This window comes from Cryptomeria japonica, chromosome 7 (assembly GCF_030272615.1).
Source record: "Cryptomeria japonica chromosome 7, Sugi_1.0, whole genome shotgun sequence".
NCBI lineage: Eukaryota > Viridiplantae > Streptophyta > Pinopsida > Cupressales > Cupressaceae > Cryptomeria > Cryptomeria japonica.
In genome coordinates this window covers 855,167,097-855,177,962 of record NC_081411.1, presented here as the reverse complement: position 1 = coordinate 855,177,962, position 10,866 = coordinate 855,167,097, and positions in this window count along the sequence as shown.

The window sequence follows — 10,866 nt, the reverse complement described above, 5'->3', positions numbered from 1 at the left end:
CATAACATTCTCAGGTTTTTCAAGACTCAGTAGACCTCTTACTCTGTGCTTCTTGCTTATTTTGATCAGATTATCAAAATTGACATGACAAAACCTTTTATGCCATAACCAGGTATCATCTAACTTTGCATGCAAACACTTATTTCGAGTTGAGTCAAGGTGAAATGTGTTACCTTTTGTTTGCGTCCCGGTAGCAGCTAACTTTCCATTTTTGTCATGAACTTTGACAATTCCCTTCTGAAATTCTATTCGGTAACCTGTGTTGTTTAGCTGTGCTACACTCAACAAATTGTATTTCAGACCTTCAACCCAATAAACATCATTGCATCTTGCATTATCAAGAAGTGTTATAGATCATTTACCTCTCACTGGACATGGTGCATCATTACCAAATCTAACATAGCCTCCATCATAATCTTCTAATATAACAAACTTGTGTTTATCTCCTGTCATATGATGTGAGCATTCACTATCTATAATCCAAGAATCATTAGTGTTTATGTGAGATATTAGGGCTTTTTCTTCATACCTTTCTTCATCTGAGCCATCCTTGATAGCCACATAAACTACTTCCTCTGTATCAGTCTCATCTAATTTATCATCGTTAGATTCCTCATCAGCTATTAAGAATGTCTTTCTATCTTTTCTTCTGAAGTCTTGGTGTCCTCTGTAATGATTATCTTTCTATTTGTTATCTCAGTAATCTCTCTTTTCAGTAGAATCTATGTCAGGATAGTTAGAAGCCATATGTCTTATATTATCACAATTGAAGCATTTCAAAGGTAGTTTTCCTTTATACTTACCTTTGCCTCTCGGTAACCTTTTGGCTAAAAGTGCTTCAAACTCTTCTTGCTTTTTGATTTCTTCATACAATTTGTGTACTTCTTCCATGTTCTTCCAAAATATTTCACTTGCTCCATTATGATCTCCTTCAGAGTACTTATATTTTCTTTCATTGTAATCATTAGATTCATCAAGATGAAAAGAACTAAATGCAGATTCAACTTTATTTACCGAAGATCCACTATTATCAAAATTACTTAACTCAAATGCATGTAGCTTACCAATAGTATCATCCAAAGAAACTGGCATATTAGGTACAGACCTCAATTCATTGATTGCAGAGACTCGGATTGCATAAGCTGGTAGAAGGGTTCTCAATTTCTTACTTCTTATATCCTTTTCTTCAATAGTTCCACCTACTCCTTTGATTTGATTGACAATCTCCTTTAGTCTTGTACTGTATTGAGTTATGTTCTCACCTTCATTCATCCTCATAGATTCAATTTGTCCTCTTAGACTATCTACTTTTTCTCTTTGAACATGTTCATCTCCTCCATATACTGATATGAGCTTATCCCACATTGCCTTTGCATCATTGCAGCCTTCTAGATCATTAAACTCTAAATCGGTCAATGCAGATGTTATTTCAATCATTACTTGAATATGTTCTTGCTTCGCCTTTATCTCTTCCATAGTCAATGGATAGGTGCTCGATGTGACAAAATCATTCTCCAGATAGTATACCGAATATTCTCCAATTCCTGATAGATGTAGCTTCATCCTTTTCTGCCATGCAGAGAAACTTGACTTGTTCAGCTTCGGTGCATCCCTCTTATACATCTTTGGATCTTTTAACTCAAGTGCCTTTAAACTTTCCTTCTGGAGTCCAAAGCTTTGATACCAATTGATAGTTTTGATACTTAATATAAGTACAGATCCAATAACCAACAAGATGAGAAGGGGGGGGGGTGAATCATACAAACTTATTCATCCATATAAACATCAGATTCAACCTGGGTAACATATATTTCAGTAATATAACCAAAATTGTTAAACATGCAAACTCAAAACCATATGAACATCACAAACCTCATAACACTAGATTTAACGTGGAAACCCAAATAGGGAAAAACCACTGTGGGATTTCAGACCCACTAAGAAATATACTCTTCTAGATTATGCTTGGTTAAAAGCAAATCCTGTTAAATATTACAAACACATTGCTAGATGTGACCCGGTTAAGGAATTCCCCTCAGATCTGTTAGGATCTTCACCTTGTTAGAAGTGACCTTGTTAAAGGATTTCAAACACTCAATCAGAATGTCACCTTGCTAGAGGGTTTTACAAATAAGACTGTTAAGTCCACTCGGTTAAGAGATTTTCTGTCACTTTCACAAAATAACAGTAATAAAATCTATCTGCAACTTCACATCTAAAATGCTAAAGGAGATTCTTATTTGTTCAGTATAATCTAGACATAGAACTAATCTTGTCTATTTGCTGGGCTTTTATACTTTGTTATTCTAACAGGTCTTCAAGCTTCTGTGCTCGGTAATCACTATGTAGCATCCCTGTGCATGCACTTGCCCGCATGCATTGTTTATCAACAGTTTCCTATTTATAAACAATTAGGTAACCGCTTAATCTCCTTGATCACATTTCCCATGATCAATCATAACCATCAGATCTTCAATCTTGTCCAGGTTCAATGCATCTTTTGATCTGGAAATGTTTTACCCCACCTTGGAACTTGCATAATAGTCTTAGAACTTGTGCCAGGGTATTGCGGTTCAATCTGAGCTTTAGATCTTCATGCTGACTTTTCATTGCCTTAGATTCATTAACAAACTTTATTCACGGCTCACCAATCATTGATCAGTTCCAGCTCATCAGCTTCCTTCATTAAATAATGCATGTAAACATTTAATGCATTCTATTATAGCTCAGTTACAACTCGTTAACAACTCGGTGAATACTAAACTTCACTCGGTAGACATACCGCCTTCATTAACCGATAGCAATAACCTTAGGGTTTACCGACTAGGTTACTTAGGATTTATCGACTAGGTTCTTTGCTTGATAAAATAGTATAGTATTAACCTTTATATTTACAACATATGTATGATGTTTAAAACAATCTAAACATCATGATCTCATCATTGTCTGACTCGGTACTAGTTGCCCATTGAATACCTTATTCATCCCCTTATTCATCATATTCTTTCTTGTGTCTTTTACCGACATCTTTATAATCTTCATATCATACTTCTCAAGATATGGCAACATCATACTAAATTAGAAAATCAATTTCTTGACATCAATGACAAAATAATAATATCAAGACAGTAAAACATCTTTAATTAGTTATATCCATAACCATCAACAACCTTCTCAATATCCTTAAGAAATGCCAACAATCTTTCATTGTCTGTTATAATGCAATATTGCCAACATATGCTTAGGGGGAGTAATTTTGCATATGACATATTTTTTTGTTGTAAAAACACTTAGATGTAAAAATTTTCCTAAGTGTTGCCATCAATGCCAAAGGGGGAGATTGTTGGCATTTTGATGATGTTGTGATTGTCATTGATGGACACACACTTGCTTTGTGTACACTTTCTTGATGTATGAGTTATGCTCAACTGGTATTTGTTCCAACAGGTATTATGTATTATAGTCTTTAGACTATCAGTGTTTTACAGAAGATGTTTACCGGTCACAAATTGACTGAAGACCTCAAGCGATTCGAGAATCTCAAGCGGTATGAAGGAACAAAGCGGTAGTTAACATTTTTCCAATCTTCATTTTTGACAACCGGTAATCGGTAAATTGTATGAACCGGTATTACTCTGTGATGAGTTACCAACCGGTATTTCTGTGATGAGTTATCATTCACCGACACTTTGGCGGTGATTTTGTGTTGTGTTACCAAATGTGTCTAGATGCACTGAACCTAGGAACTTATAATTTAATCCTATTGGACCGACATGAAATCAGACTCCTTTATAAGGACATCATGTCTAGGGTTTTATATAATGATGAGGGTTTGTATGTGCGATCATATAAGAGAAGATTAGGTCTATGTGAAGAGTAAGAGCGTGGAGATATTGAAGACTAAAGTAATGTTGAAATGCATTAACAGTGAGATATCAAGGATCTAACCAAGCATACTGTGCTAGTATCTAGATCACTCACTTGTTGATTACTCACATCTTCGACAAGTGTGAAACCCTTAAACAGGTAGGCCTAGCAAAGCCTTTGTAAATCCTCTAACAAGGTGGTTCACAACTGTGAATCTGAAATCCTCTCACAAGGTAGTCTTTAATAGAACTTATCTCCTAACAGAGATCTAGATAAATAATAGGATCTGTTCTGGTGAAGAACATTGTATGATCTTAACCAGTCTGGTTTCTATTCTACAGATAGTTACTTGTGAGTTTCTGCTCACTGTGGTTTTTCCCGTTTGGGTTTCCACGTCAAAACATCTTGTGTTATGTTGATTGTGCTCTTGTGGGTGAATGCTTTGTTTGCTATTTGGTTTGCATTTATCTTAACCAGTTTATTAGTGAATCTGTTGTACTGGTTATCTGCTAAACTGTTTAGAAGTTTGAGTTCAGTGTTCAAGCTCATGACTTGCTTCTTCATCGATATTACAAATTTGAACTTGTATTTTTATAAAAGTGACTTATGTTAATCATTGTAATTATAGATTAGAAAGTGGACCTTATTCACGCAAAAGTGAAGTAGTTTCTGTTGGCATTATGTGAACCGGCATGAAGACATAATGATATTATATGTTGTCATTGATGTCAATATGAAACATAGTGTGAACCGGCACATGTGATAAGTGAAGAGAGAGAGGAACCGACATTTGTATGAACCTGTTTATATGCCAAAGTGAAGCGGCATATTTGTTCAAGGTGAACCGGCATGTAGCTATGGGAACCGACATGTAGTTATGGGAACCGACACATGGAAGTATTGTATGACTACCGGTTGGTAGGTAGCTTCCACTTCAGGGTTTCCGGTTGGAGTACCTCAATTTTGTGTGACTCAATAGGTGACCTTTGTGTGATGAGTTAGCAGTTTGATGGAGGACATATCGTGTTGCCATGTAAGCTCTGTGTGCGTGAAGAATCTTGCATGAAGATGACTATTCCTGTCTACCTCAGGAATGTGCGAAGTCTGTCAAATGGTGATAACGCATGATGGGTTATCAGCCGCCATGAAATTGGTGGATAATGGATGATGGAGAATGTCTTGAGATCGATTCAAGATTGTTGCATTTAATGCAGTATGATTCAACGGTCAGGATAGAACCATTTGAATTGCTTAACCTAACAGGTTTAGGGTTTAGGGTTTTTGCTACTGACCTGTATGTTTCCTATAAGGTCGATGTTATGTTTCTTTCTGATGTTGTTGACAAAAATTGTGAGTGTGTATCCAAGAGAAGTGATACGTGATTTTTGCCAGACCAAAGGAGAGAAGAGATATCTGCAAAGTGAATGTTCAGAAGGTGAAGAGGAGCCAAAATGGATCTGCATTAGCATTAAGTGTTGTTAACAGATCATTGTAATTCCTGTTGATCTCTAACCACTTCAACAGTTGTAAAATCCCCTAACAGGGTAACCTTAACTGGCTTGATTCAAAATCCCTTAAATCAGGTGGTCTTAACCAACTTGATTCAAATCCCTTAACCGGGTAACTCGAGGCTAACGAGTTCTGAGAAGCTAGAGAGCTTAGGAGATCCTTTCAGCTATTGAGTTCTTGAAATCCTTTAACAAGGTGACCCTACCGAGTTTTAACCCTTAACCAGGTGATCCCTAACAGGATCGGTTCCTAGCAGAACCTATTGTAATGTCTTTAACCGGACAAGGCTCCTAACAGAGTGGACTTCTAAAGAGTTCAAAAAGTAGCTTGTGGGTATTCATCCGCACCGTAGTTTTTCCCAGTTAGGTTTCCATGTGAAAAATATGTGTCATGTGAAATGCTTTTGTCTTGTGATGCTTTGTTTTACCTGTTAAGCATATGAAGGTTTTATGTTTTATGCTTGTCTATAAAACATATTGAACTCACTGTTGTGAAGATCTGATGGTTAAAGTTTACCTGTTTATGCATGAGAATATAATGATACTGTAGTATTGAGCTAAGAGGGTAGCTTATTGAGTGACCGGTTCATGACTGATTGAGTTGTACTGGATGTTACCGGTTGCACTCTGTTTTACCGGTATCCCTATTTGTCAGTCATTTGGGGTATTTATTGTCAAACCGATTTTGGACTAAATTTGTGTTTGTACTGATTCAGCTCCCCCTCTTAGTACCTATTTGGTACTCGTGGTTTATCATTGAGTTATCAGTTTCTGAAGAGGGGAATTTGAAACAAGGTGGATAGGATTGTTAATATGCAAATCAAACACTAAAAACATAAGAAGATGAAGCATAAACCAAATCACATAAAAATAACATGAAGACGATGCTTATACCTTGCTATCTTATCTTCTCCTTCGGATGGAGCTTGATGAAGTGAAGGCACCCTTGGATGATGCTCCACTTGATGTGCTCCTCTTGCTTGCTTGATGTGGACGACTCTCCTATGTTGTGCACAAATAAGATAGATCTTGAAGGATGATGGGGATGAGATGATTAAGTGTGGATGAGAGATGATTTTCCTAGGTTTAAAAGGGCAGCATAAGATTACTAAGCTTGGGGATGAAGAATGAAGGGATGGAGTCCTCAATTTATAGGAAGAGGAGAGGAAAAATGGATGGCTAGGATGGATTCAAGATGAAGGGCTAGAATTGCTTGCGAGCTCACAGAAGACTCAAGAGAGGGTGTGGAGAACAAGAGATATGCCTTAAAGGTATTTCTTGTCTCCACACTCCTCAAGGTACATTGGGAAGACTTCCCAATGTGCCTTGAGAAGAGCAAGGGATGGGACATTCCTTGAAGAATGGTGAGGAGGAATTTAAAATTATCCAAAAAGGGATGATCATGGGGATTGGAGGAATAAGAAGGAATTAAAAATTCCTTGGGAGAGGAGATGCCTAGAGGAATGTGAGATTTTGAAAATCTCACATTCACCTAGGAAAAGAGCATTTAAAGTTAGTGGTTGGATGGAAGGGACAAGGAATTGACTTTGGGGCTAATCATGATGATTAATCACTAGCAACTCATTAGGAGGGGGATTAGAGGAAAGGTTAGGTGAGATAGGATTTGTAGGAGGATTTGACTAGGAGAGAAAATGAGTGGAGGGAATAAAAAATTAGAAGAATAAGGTTAAGTGAGTTTAGGGAGTTTCTAGAAGACTTTATTAGGTTAATGATGAATTAAGAATATGATTCGTAGGAATCATGTAGGTTAACTAATTAATTGAAATTAATTAGCTAAGAGGAAGATTTGTGAGGATTTAATTTTTTTGAAGAATAAAGAAAAGGATTGATTTATTAAATAAATCGGTCACATATTATAGTGACAATATTAATTATATTTAATTAACATTAAGGAGAATTTGAATTAACATAATTAATTAATTAATTATATGAGGAATTAAAAATAATTAAAATAATTATTTTCAAGTGTCTACAGTTTCTAACTAATCTCTTTTTGCATAAAAATGAGTTAGTTATTAAACTATCCAAAGTTGGTTACTAAGGTGGTTATTCTGGGAAGCCTATAAATGCAAGGCTATTTCATTTGTTAAGGGGAGACTTTTACGACAAAGGGAGGAAAATCTACAGAAATGGTTAGAGAATATTGTAATGAATTTTGATTTTATGCTGTGTACAAAGAGGTTTATGAGATTGTACAATCTCACAGAGACAATAAAGAATGCTTTCAAGTTTGTGTGTTCTTGATATTCTTCTAAGTTGTCATTACTAATTTTTCATATGTTAAATTAATAATTCCTTTTTTGTGCTCACGTGAATTATCGACTGATGCTCTACGAAATGGATAAGGTTAGCAAATGACAAACAACACAAGACACAAGAAATCGTTAGTGTTAGTCAATCAAAAACTAATCTAAACAGGCATATCAAAAGAGATACTAAAATCATGCTAATATATCTAACAAATGAAACAAAGACAATAAGACATATCCAAATGCCTCTTAGCATGCTCTTAGCTCCTTCTCCCTTGTTCCTCTCCTCTCCAAGTTCCAAAATAGTGTAGCTCTCAGTAGCTTTTTGCACTATGGATGCTTATGGAGGATTGAGATTTTAGTATTTGCTCCAAATGTAAAATGAAAAGCTAAAATACTAGATGTTATTAAAATGATTGATTTTAACCAAAATAACAAGATTTTAGTTTGTTATGCTAAATGTTCTCTAAAATGCCTATAGGTTAAATGCATACAAGTTTTCAGGATGTGGATTATGAAGAAATGGGCTCTATTTATAGGGAAAATGGAGCAATGGATGGTTGAGATTTAGGAATGCAATTGGATTTGGTGGGTGAGGGAAAATAAGATTTTATTAAAATAAATTAATTTATTTCAATAAATGTATGCAAGTTGCATTTGTAGGAAAATGCAAGTGGGGGGGGGATAATGATTTAAATAAATATTTTTATTTAATTTATTTAAAAAAGGAAAAGGGGATTTAATTAAATAAATAGATTTTATTTATTTAATTGATTTGAATTTGGTTTAATGAATTAATTAAAATAAATTGAATAATTTATTTAATTAATAGGAGAATGTTTGGGAATAAATTAATTAAATATTAATTTAATTAACTGATGGCTAGCGGATTTTTAATCAAATAAATAGCGAATATTTATTTAATTAAGCTGGACAGATTTGTGTGACTACATTTGCCCCTCTTTGAAACGGTGCGGTTTATCGTGTCATTTCAAAGAAAGAAAAACTGATGTGAAAAAATGTCTCATAAAATGTAAATTTAATGGGTGGTATGCCCCCTCGAGAGATGGGCCGAAAAATTTCAAGAAATCGGGCGATTTCTCGAAAAAGAATGAAAATTGGCAAGGTGTTTAGAAGAGAAGAAGTGAGAAATACAGGTGAAAAATAGAAGAAATCGGGGGAAAAATGGAGAAATGGGGGGCTCGGGAAGTTTATGGGGACCATGGCGGTGAGCGGGGGGAAGTTATGGTGACGACGAAGGGTATAAATAGGGTGAAAGGGGTGAAAACAGGATCATTTGTGACCGCGACCAGTGTGAAACCAGAGCTCTGATAGTGACATTTGGAGGAGCGAGCAGTAGTCAAGATGCTGATACTGATTACAGAGCACAGATTTGAGCGAGTCCGACGGTTCCAGCGGCCAAACGACTACGAACCAACGGTACGCAAATTGGAATTTTGAATTTTTAAGTATTTTTGATTGGCTTTTTGCTGAGTTTAAGTCGAGTTGGAGCAAGACCACTGAAACTATGGTTTTGGCACTTTTGCTCAATGAACTAGCGCTATGGTGCCGCAATGGCGCTATCGGCCTATTGTTTGAGCGCTTTTGAAATGTTTTAGCGCTATTGTATGCATGTTTAGGCGCTATTGATTAATAAGCGTTACTAAGTGCTTAATTGAGCGTTATTGCTCTTAATTAGCGCTACTGTGTAGTTGTTTTAGCGCATTTGTAGTTTGAGCGCTATTGGATAGCTTATTGAGCGCTTTTGTTAGGGTTGTAGCGCTATTGTTGAGAAACTAGCGCTTTGTTGGTAAAATAGCGCTTTTGTGTTAGGATAAAGAGATGCCCCAGTTTGGATGAAGAAAATCTCTCGATGCCAATGATGGATGGATGGTGATATGAAGTGGGAGTTGTTTTGAACCATAGCAGCCTGATGAGACATAGGTCATTTTTAGGATAAATGCCCGTTGAAGTCTAGGTGGCCATGATTGCTTACCTGTTGAGACCCGAAGATACTTGATCAAAGTATCTGTTGATGGTCTAGGTGTGTGGGAGTCTATGTATCTGTGTAGACAGAGTAACTGGCTTAATTTTGTGGATGAGTGAGGATGGGAAGTGATGAAGGGATTAGGATGATGTTGATGATCAAGATTTGATATAGCAAGTTAATACAAGCAACTTGATATAATGGATCAAGTTGACATGAGTATTGCTTGCAGCACAGACAAGGATTATCTCCTTTCATGCATGACTTGGATCATCCTCCTTGATCTTAGGCTGATCATATCCTGAGACAAGTGCATACCGTAATAAGAGATAAAACCTTTATCCAATTTGGATGAGGTAGGAGGAACCAAAGAAAGAGCATTGTACCTGCAAACAAACAGTATATACATAAAGAATAAAAAATATGGATCCTTGGTAATGGTTCATGCTCATATGGTCAAGGTATACGCTGTACTCAGCAAGCCGTAGTGATCTATGACTGTATTTTTGCCTATGATCACGTAGCTTAGTGAACTTTTCACGTAGACACCATTAGTACATGCCTCAGAACTTCATCGGAGAAATGCGCCGAAGATACACAAACAATGTTGTAGGAACCTGATATAAATAACTAGCCCATAAATCAACCAAGTATTTGATAGCGTAAACATAATTTTCTTGTCAAAGAAAATGTCATCTTGTCTTTGTTTTGGTAAGGAAAGATGCATCCTTGTTGAAGACAGTTTTGAGTGTTGATGTTGATTGTGTGGTCGATTGATAAGTGGTCATTTTGTGGAGTATATCACAATGTTTGTTTGGTATCTACGCGGATGAGTATGTACAATGTGTTGCCATGTTTTTGTTTGATTTTCGATGGTTTTTCGTTGTTTTTTGGATTTTGTATTGTTTTTTAATGTTTTTGGTATTTTGTGAGATGTTTTTGAATGTTTTTGCCAATGAATCACTAGTAATGTAGAATCCACTTCCATCAACTAGATTGTAAGGGCATTGCCCCCAAGTTTGGACATGATTATGAAAAAGCAGGATGCCAGACGCATGAAGTACTTTCTTTGATTACAGATTAAATAACAAGCCATGGTTTAGATGGATGGATGTGTGTATGCATTGAATGTGATCGCAACGAGCCTGAAAGATACTGGAGCCATTGTCTTTACGAGTGGCGCCTGTTTGCCAGGTTTTCACCATCGCACTTACCCCAGGTGCCACTAGAGTGG